At 38.3% G+C, this 9,662-nt stretch overlaps 1 pseudogene; it reads left to right on the top strand.

Annotated features, from left to right (window-relative positions):
• The first annotated feature begins 5,560 nt into the window (after positions 1 to 5,560).
• Positions 5,561 to 5,840, top strand: LOC103743746 (annotated as a pseudogene).
• The last annotated feature ends 3,822 nt before the right edge of the window (positions 5,841 to 9,662 follow it).

The raw sequence follows: 9,662 nt of genomic DNA, 5'->3' as shown, positions 1-9,662 counted from the left end.
TCTTATGTATTGTGCCATACATATTAAGACCTATCCAAGCAAGCATTTGTACTGAGATGGCCTTTGGTGAAAATTCATCCATTATATAGCGATCATAAGGCCTATTGTCCCTCATCCAGTTTCCAATAGCTGCCAGACTGGGGAAGGCGCACCATGCATTTCCCTCACTCCACTCTTGGCCCTTGTCTGATTGAGTTTGCATGTGTCTGGTGCTCAATGCCGCCATTGCCACAAATACACATGTGCAAGCTTCCAGTGTCCTGAAAGCCTCTGCTTCCAGCCTTGGCTCTTCCAATCTTTCCTCACCCTCTTCCACAATGGTCCCTGAGACATTGGTTGGTGGGGTTTAATATAGGTAGTCCTATCCAAAGACACACACTCTGTAGTCTCTTATTCTCTAAAGCTTAGCCAGTTGTGGGCCACTCATTTTTGCTTATTAGGCTTTACAACTGCCTAGGACAACTGACAGCTTTTTTTCCCATTAGCAACTTGTACAGTACCCTCTGCATAGGTCTTTTCATTTCCTGCATATTCCATTCCTGTATGTTTTCAATTTTTCATATTATTTGTTTGAGTGGTCCGATTCTTCAATTCAACTATATCATCCAGTCTTGATTGTTTGCCATCTCATTCATTCTGTTGGTGAGACTTTTCCCTGTTATTTCAAATTGGCTTATTAAGTATTTCAATTCCATTTTCATTTCAGCCTGAGTTTTCCTCACTATTTCTATTTCTTATATGAATTCACTTTTCAAGTCCTGTGTTGTCTTTGTCATTTTATTTATCCACATATTTGTATTTTTTGAGATTTATGCAGGAGTTTATCCCTATCCTCTTTGAGTTGTTTTTTTAGCTATTTGTGTTTTTGTTAAATTAGTTGAGTTGTTTGATCATGATTCTTCTTTTAAATTCTGTGCTGTAGGATTACTCCAGGTAGTTCTCATTGTAGAACATTTTCATAGGACTGGGGTGGTAACGCGGGCATCATATTACCTTGGTTTTTCGTATTATTCGTATTTTCTCGTTGTCTGGGTATGTTGATTTCTTCTGTTGTGTGTGTATCTAGTAAGAAACTCATGCCTGGCTTTGTTGAGTTGAAGTTTGATTCTGTTTATATTGTTAATGAAGCTTGGTTGCTTTCTGATCTTGTATGAATAGTTAATTTGTGCTTCAGGTTCTCTCTTTTGAGTTTTTATTGGAGGGACTAGATGGATCTAGGTAGGTTAGTCAGGAGCTCTCCAGGACAACAAAGGAGCCTAGTCCCAAGTCAAGGTGATGGCTATCAGCTGGCAGGTTCTAACTAGCTAAGTAAAGAAGGTTTGAACCCTGGACTCAAGCAACTGGGGCTGGTCTCAAAGCAGGGGAATGGTTCCCAGGTACACTGGGATCTGGCGAGCTCTCTCATCTGGACAGGTGCGCTCTGGCAGCCTCAGTAGGACAGGGCCAAGGCCCGTGGAGAATAAATGGGAACAGAATGGGCTGGTTCTTACTAGCTAGCAGAGAAAGCTTGAGCCCTGGAGCAGTAGGAGGAACTGGAGATGATCCCAAAGCAGGAAGATCTAAAATAACTTATTGTTTTTGTAAATGAAATTTGAAGGTGGGTAGGCTTACATATGAATGAAATATATTATTAAGACAAAAAACATGAACCAATCTTTAAAAATATAATTTGTTACATATAGGTAACATAAAATATAATTTCATTCTGAACATGGTTCACTGGTCATCTTAAAAATCTTTTTGCTTATTTGTGCATGTGGTGTATGTAACTGTTAACGTCGACTTGTGCAGGTGTGTATGCATGCAGGTGTTCATATGTTTTACATATTAAAGAGCTACAAGCACTGCTTTTCTCTTTCAATATGATGAGATAACTATACAATTTGTATTTGAAGTAAAGGATGGATTAAATTAATAGTCTGTTTGTGGTTGTATATATGCTGTTCTAATTAAGTAGGGCTAAAAAAGGACAACTTCTCTGATACTCATTTAGGGTTAGTTGACTTCCCCTTTCATTCTGGATATACTGTTTCAATAAAACAGAGTGGAGAGTGGGCCTTTTTTTCTAAAGCACAGATCGAGAAGAGTTCTGATGGAACAGGCTCCCAGCAGTTTGGTTCTGTGTTTGCTTAGAATGGATGCTAAGAGTCATGCGGTTTTTACTACATAACTTTAGTGTGTCATGAACACCACAGCCTGGTTGGTTAACTGGGCTCCTGGAGATTGACCCACACCCAAGAGCATTTGAGGAGAACAAATTAGAATCAACAGACTTTAACCAAAATAGAGGAAATGAAATGAGTTGCAGTAGGGAGGTGGGAGTGAATCTGTAAGGAGATGGAGAAGGGGTCTAAAAATTATCAAAATACAGTGTATCAGTAAAAATACTATTTTGAGGGGAAAATGTAAATACTAGGAATTCATCAGTAATAAAATTCATCTACTCAAAAATATTACTTTGAAACTCTGGATACAAAATAGAAACCTGCATATATTTTACTTTTGCCAGAATCATCCAACTCATTCAAGCTTGACCGCTCAATGTAGTAAGGCAGAACTCACTTTAATCACTACTTTAATCAAATATACTAAACTGACATCCTGAAATCACCTACAACCAAAGGGAAATTGAAAGCACTTAACCAGGGAATCTTAAACTCGTGTTCTCATGATGCTAATAAAGCCTGTTTGTTTACCTCCTAAGTTCCAGTTCGGTGCCCCATTCATCTATTATTGCACTCAGTTGTCAGGTGTTTATAAATACTTACTCTATTGTGAAAAATATCTTTTAGAATACAATTTAGTACTGTGACTTTCTTGTATAAAAAAGAAAGATGCTTATGAAAAATTAATTGAAATTATGAAACAACTTGAAATATGACAACATCACACAGTAAATCTCTGGGGCTATGACAAGCTCAGTCTAAACCAGTTTCTTAAGAAAAGTTAAATTTTTAGATTTATAGCAACTTGGAAAATAATATATTTACTCCAAAGATAAGGGATTCATTTCAAATTTAAATATATTAACAATATATTTGTACTGTTGACTATGTATTATAAACCTCCCACTGCTTGTGAAATAAATTGCAACATAAAACAAGATATAAATAATAAATAGACTGATATGGAGCCTCTGTTAGCCTTCTAGCTAATCAAATATCCAGCCTATGTCATATCAGTCTTAAAATGCCATCCTAAATTAGTTCAATGTATAAATTTGATTCTACTTCTAGTTAGAATTGAACTTTCCAAGTAATATGCCAATCCTTCGAAGAGCCCCCACTTGCCTTAATGGTTTCAGAGTTCAAATGCCTTTTGTTGTTGTTTACTTTTCTCTTTTGAGACAGGATCTCCCTGTAGCTCCACATTGCTTGCAACTCCCAAATGCTGGAATTAAAAACATGTACAAACATACCAGGCCCTAAAATGTTTTTTAAAATGGCTAAATTTCCTGAGGTTTATTCAGATGTTTTGAAAAGCATCACAGGCTACTTACTCTTTAGGCTGGAATTTCTCAACTGTGGCCCAATTGACACATTTTATCAGCAAATATTTTGTTACAGAAATGATCATGTTCACATAGGAATATGGATGGAAAACCTGGCCCCCACCCACTGTGCACCAGTAGCCTTACATTTGCCAGCCAGGAAAATGATGAACATCTCCTGTAGTTGCCAAATGCATCTGAGGAAGGATGAAATCATTCCTGATTTCAATCAATCTTGTAGATATATCTGAACTTACAATACCGTACAGAATGAGATAGAAAAATAATTTCAAGGCAAATGAGTGAATGGGCAAGAGACTGTGTTCAAGGCTTTGGCAATGTTAAAGAGTGATTCACTTTAATTACACTGAGAACCAACCTGAGACAAGCCAGTTGGAAAGTAGGGAAACATTAGCAGAGAGGCAGCTCAGTGGGCTTTGAGTACACTGTTATTCTTGAGATTAAAAAGAGTATTTCCCTATGAAAATTCATTTGTCTCTGAACTTGAAGTCATTGACATCAGACTTCTGTTTCCACCAAGAATGGGAGATAAATTTTCATCTCCAGTGGTCTTGGGAGAAGACCAAGATTTTGAGAAATATGGTCCTGGGTTGTAAACTGGGGAGAAAACTTAGTTTTATTCACATTTCAGAATGTCTGAGAAATATTATGACTGTATGTTTTCTATAAATAAATGATTAAAAAAGGGGCAGATAGGAGACCAGATTCAGGAAGAGTCCTGTCTGCAGTTCAGGCAAGCTGATAAGGCAGGCATTGTAGTCAATGCTCAGAAATACTGGGTTCATACAAATGGAATTAGTTATTTCCATCAGTGACATCAAATTCTTCATAGGAAAATAGGACTCAGCAAAATTAAAAGTTGTACGTTTATCTTTCAAAGAAGTTTTTGTAAAAAAATCTTTAAGGCATAAAAGTATGGTCTTATGTTGTAGATACTACCTAATTAGTGAAGAAAAGTTTTTTTCTAAGCTCCAAGGACTACTCAAGTTCTGTAAGACAGGGAAAATGACTGATACACCTTATGGACTTACTGTTTTCATATGAGGGAAACAAATCTCTTCCTTTCTTTGAGAGGTACAATTTAAATAAATTTAAGTAAGATTAAACTAGAGAAGAGATCTTTTTTATCTGGATGAGCCCCTGATGACCTTCACCCTGGAAATCTACCCAAATTAGGAAAGTAGAATGATTTTCAGGAGAATCTCAGAAAGAACTTGCTTTCCATTTGGAAGCTTGAATACTATCCACTGTCAATAAGAAATGTTGCATGGCCCTCCACAAAAAAATGTAACATGGCTCACAGAGAAGGGCCAAGAAAATGCCTCCTGTTTCTCATGATCTGAGTAAGGCCTACAAATCTAAAATGCTTTTGGGTGCCTCAGTGGGAGAAAAAGCTTAGAAAAACTGCCTAGGCCATTCCTGGGCTTTAGGCAAGACTCCTTGCCCCTTACACACATATCACATGCAACAGAATGGTGACCCACAAACGTCCAAAGACTGATTTGTATTTGTTACATCCCTGGCTGATGTCAGCAAAGGACAGAGGAGAATATAAAGTTAGAGCTGACTTCTAAACACTCTTTGTTCCATCACCCTAAAGTCAGAGGAAATCCAGGATTAAGGCCAATGCATAGAAAATGCAGCAGCACAAATGATAATAAAATATTCTATCATTAAATCATAACTATAGTAACTCATTAAATAAATGAGGTTGAGTTATTGCCGATGTTTGTGACTGTGTTGGTTATTTTTTTTCTTCTTGACACAAACTAGAGTCATTTGGAAAGAAGGAACCTCAATTGAGTAATACTTTCCATCAGACTGGCCTGTGGGCATGTCCATGAGGCATTTTCTTAATTGATGTAGCAGGGCCCAGCCCACTGTGGGCAGTACCATCCCTGAGCAGGTGAACCTAGGCTGTAGGGTAGCTGGCAGCTGGTTGGGGGTGGGGTGGGCCAGTGTACGCAGAGAAAGCGTCCAGGGGACCAGGGCTGGAAAGGCTCAAGCTGGAGGGCTTAGCATCTTCTGCTGGGATCTGGAGAGCATATAATGCAACATCTGGAAGGTGTGATCAACAAAACAGAAGTGGAGATGTCCCCACAAGAACTGCAGCTCCATTATTTCAAATGCATGATTATGAAGGCAATAACTGGCTTGACTGCTTAGAATGCTCCACAGCCATTACGCATGTCCATAAGGAGGAGGGGAGTGAACAGGCACCAGTAATGAACAAAGATGAGCTAATTAGCATAATAGATGGTGTTTTGAGAGAGGATGAGAACAATATGGATATATTGACTATGCTAAGTTTGCAAAGTTACTGCTGTAGACTTATGTGACTGTCTCTTAGTTATATGAAAATGTGACCCATGATAATGTGATTGAACATTTCTCAGAATGCAAAACAGTTCATTTCCAACAACTGCTACATTTTGCTGAAATACTGAAGCAGTTTGCTTCTCTGGGGTGATAGGAAGTCAAGAGAAGTAAGAGGGGAAAAACGTTAGTCCCGATGTGCTTTTACCTTCTACTGGACTTGAGCTCCATGAAAAATCTTCTTAGCACAATCATTTCTTGATTTTAATTCATGCTACTTGAAAAGCAAAGACAGCAAGCTTTGCCAAGTGATCGGGCTTTTCAGTAATAGTGAAGGGGAGGCATGAGAACCAAAGGGTCCTATCTCTCAGCAAATGTTATCAATATTCTTCTTGCCTGTTAGGTTGTATTAAAACCACAGCACAAGAGGAATGCCACCTATTGAGTTCAGCTAGCTGCAGAGTTGATTCTGTATCCACTGGCGTTTTGGAAATGATATACCACTGGCCTAAATAATTAGCCTTTTTCAGATTTTCAGTATTTTGTAGAACTACTGTCACACCCCTCTGTGGTTGCCAACCTGGGAGAGTCCTCAAATTTAAAAGTGTTTAAAAGTAGTCACTAGCAATGTTTTCAACTTTCCTAATTTTTGTATTTCATTCTCATTCCCAGGGAGGAACCTGTTCATGAACTACCAGTTTATGAACTACTGACTTGGTACAGCAAATGTAAACTATCTGCTAGTCTAGCTTAAGTGAGACATGAAAAGATCATTCGCTCAGAATGATGATTAACCTGATCCAAGTTATTTTGAAGGGATGATGCTTAAATTACCTCTTCCAGCCTGAATACGTGAATTCTTTCATTTCAGGGAAGATTAGAAAAAGAAACCCACAAACCCTTTAGCCCCTGCCTCCAGGGTTCTTCCTTGAGTTTGTGTCCTGACTTCCCTCAGTATTGAAATGTGACCTGGGATTTGAAGATGAAATCAAATCTTTTGTCCCCAAGTTGCTCTTTGGTCATTTATCAAAAGGCCAGGTGTGGTGGCGTACACCTTTAATCCCAGCACTTGGGAGGCAGAGGCAGGTGGATCTCTGTGAGTTCAAGGCCAGCCTGGTCTACATAGTGAGTTTCAGGACAGCTGGGGCTACAGGGAGACCCTGTCTCAAAAAGACCAAAACAAACAAACAAACAAAAAGCAACATGACACCAACTCCTTTGCCCGTGCATTCTTGAGGAACATGGCCAGTCTCCCGGCCATCTTGGTCTCAGTGGCTAGGAGAGTGCAGAGCCTCATGTTACTTCTTTATATTAACCTCTTTCCTTTGAAATCAGGGTCTAAAGGGAAGGGAGAAAAAATATCAATAATTTATTTCTTCTTTATTCATGAGTAGGCCAAATGTGCAATTGCCTGTGATTGCATGAAGTCAAATAAGCACATTTCAGTTATCTTTGTGGTATGTTTCCACTATTCTAGTAAGAATAAAATAAATGTGCAGCCTTTAGCTATACACATGGACTCTTAAACAAATATATTGATCACTTTGACCCTTGGTTATACTTTCCTTTTGTGTGTTTAAGACCATACAGTTGGCCCAAATAAAATTACTCTTAAGGTCATTTGAGGATCTGTTCCTCAGGGGTCACATGGGCTTGGGAGGAGTCCCTGGCTCCTTTCTTTTACTAATTCCATCTATGTGAAGATAAGTCAAAGGTCTTACTCAGCTGTGGCTGGCTTCACAAGAAACAGTGACAGACAGGAGATACCTTCCTTTGAGTTGTTGGCCAGAGTGGCCCAAGATATTCCCAGACAGTAACCCAGCATAGAACTGGGAAAATGAACAGCAGACCCCAATCTTATCTAAAGGAATGTTGGCAGCTGATTGCTGCTAGATGAGAAAGAGCTGGTATTTCTAAAGTAAGGGACTCTAGATAGGCTGACTAGACTCAGAGTGTGGACTAGCACTGGGGAATGGCTGGGGGCACTGACAACACAGTGGACAGTAACAAGGATGACAGAGTACATGGGCTCCAGTTGTGGGGGAAGGGAGGCTATGGGAGAGTGCCATTTGGGATGCAGGTATAAAGATGAATAAGGTTGTTTGGGATGTTCTGTATGAAATATACAAAAAAAAATAAAAAGAAAAAAAATGAATAAAATAAGTGTGTTGGTGGACCTGTAAGTTACAAAACACATTAAACATTTTGAGACGTTTTGTCAATGTAACCCTAACACAATCTTCTCAGAACATATGACTTTCCTGCCGGACTTACTGCCTCAGCCTCCTGGCGGGCTAGGATTACAGGAAGAGATTCCATGCTCAGTTCAATTAAATGTTCTTAGATTTCTACTTAAAACTGATATGGCAGAATATATTGATGCATGTCAAAATTCATGCTAAAGGATTAAAAAAGAAATTTTCTTTCCTAAGCTGACATTAAATAGCAGATGAAACACTATGAGGAATGACAAAGTGCTAAAGAAAAGGGAAAAGCATGTATTATCACTTTTTTTTTTGGCTTTTTGAGACAGGGTCTCCCTGTAGCCCCAGCTGTCCTGGAATTCACTATGTAGACCAGGCTGGCCTTGGGAAGCATTTATTTTTAGTTATGAGATTTCGTTCTTGGAATCATTATAGAACATAGTCATAGAAAACCTTGGAGCTTTGCTTGCAAAATGCACCCTCCTTATTTTGAGAAAGTATATACTGGAAGGGTTTGAAAGTATAATAAATAAATATATTAATCAGAAATAATAAAAATGGCATTCTATAGTGTGAACATTGTCCCTCAGGCCAGTCTGCTCAGATGTGTCTATTTGGTTGGTAGAAGCATTCACTTATTAAATGTAACTGCATATTTCCTTATGGTCAAGACTCTCTACCTCTTCCTGTACTTTCCATCCATTTCTCTTCTTTTTATGTTTGTTATTTACTTTTTATCTGAAAAGATGAACTCCTAGAAGTTGACAATATAAGGTGGTTGCCAGATGTTGCACATCAGTACCTTTAATGACACCTTTTCTCTTACATATACTTAGTCACACATACTACATAATTTCAAAATTGTTCAAATGCAAATTACAGGCAGAAAGTATTTTGAAAATAAAGTCAATCTAATATCTTTTAAAATATGGACTGCATGAAGCCTCGGATATAGTCCCAGAACACAGGAAATGTACTGGGCATCATGGCGATCCTTTATAATTCCAGCACCAGGGAGGCAAAAACCTGAGGATCGCTAGGGATAGCTGGTTAGCCAATCTAGCACAATTGATGAGCTCAAGGATAGTTAGAGACGTTGTCCGACAGAGATGGACAACATTCCAGGAAATGACACTGGAGGTTGTCCTCTGGTCCCCACACATGCACGTGTGTCTGCATACAAATCAACACACACATATGCACATAAACACAAGTAGCATAAGTAAAATGTTTAATAGGTGTCAATTTTCGCCTAATTTTTAAAACAGTCTCCTGTGGATAAACAAATGCCAATGGGAAAACATCCCATTACACACATAGCTTTTGATTGAATGTACAAATTACATTCCATGTTCATATATATAGTTTATACATATGATTATCACATATATAGCAGACGTATATGAAAATGTGACTATTAAAAAATTATTATTGTGCTTTAAAATAAGAAAATTTATATACTTCACAAGCAAATAGGAACTCACAAAAGCCAAGAGGAGGAGTGGGGACCTAAGTAAAAAAACTGCATGAGTCTAAAACCAAGACTGGACCTGAGATGTCAATTAAAATGGCCACACAGAAAGGAAGGAATGTTTGCTCCATAACTTTGTAGTAAAGTTAAGACTCTGAAT

Source organism: Nannospalax galili, unplaced genomic scaffold (genome assembly GCF_000622305.1).
Source record: "Nannospalax galili isolate Female #2095 unplaced genomic scaffold, S.galili_v1.0 scaffold960, whole genome shotgun sequence".
Lineage (NCBI taxonomy): Eukaryota > Metazoa > Chordata > Mammalia > Rodentia > Spalacidae > Nannospalax > Nannospalax galili.
The sequence above is the reverse complement of the archived record's forward strand: the minus strand, read 5'-3'. Positions and strand labels throughout refer to the sequence as shown.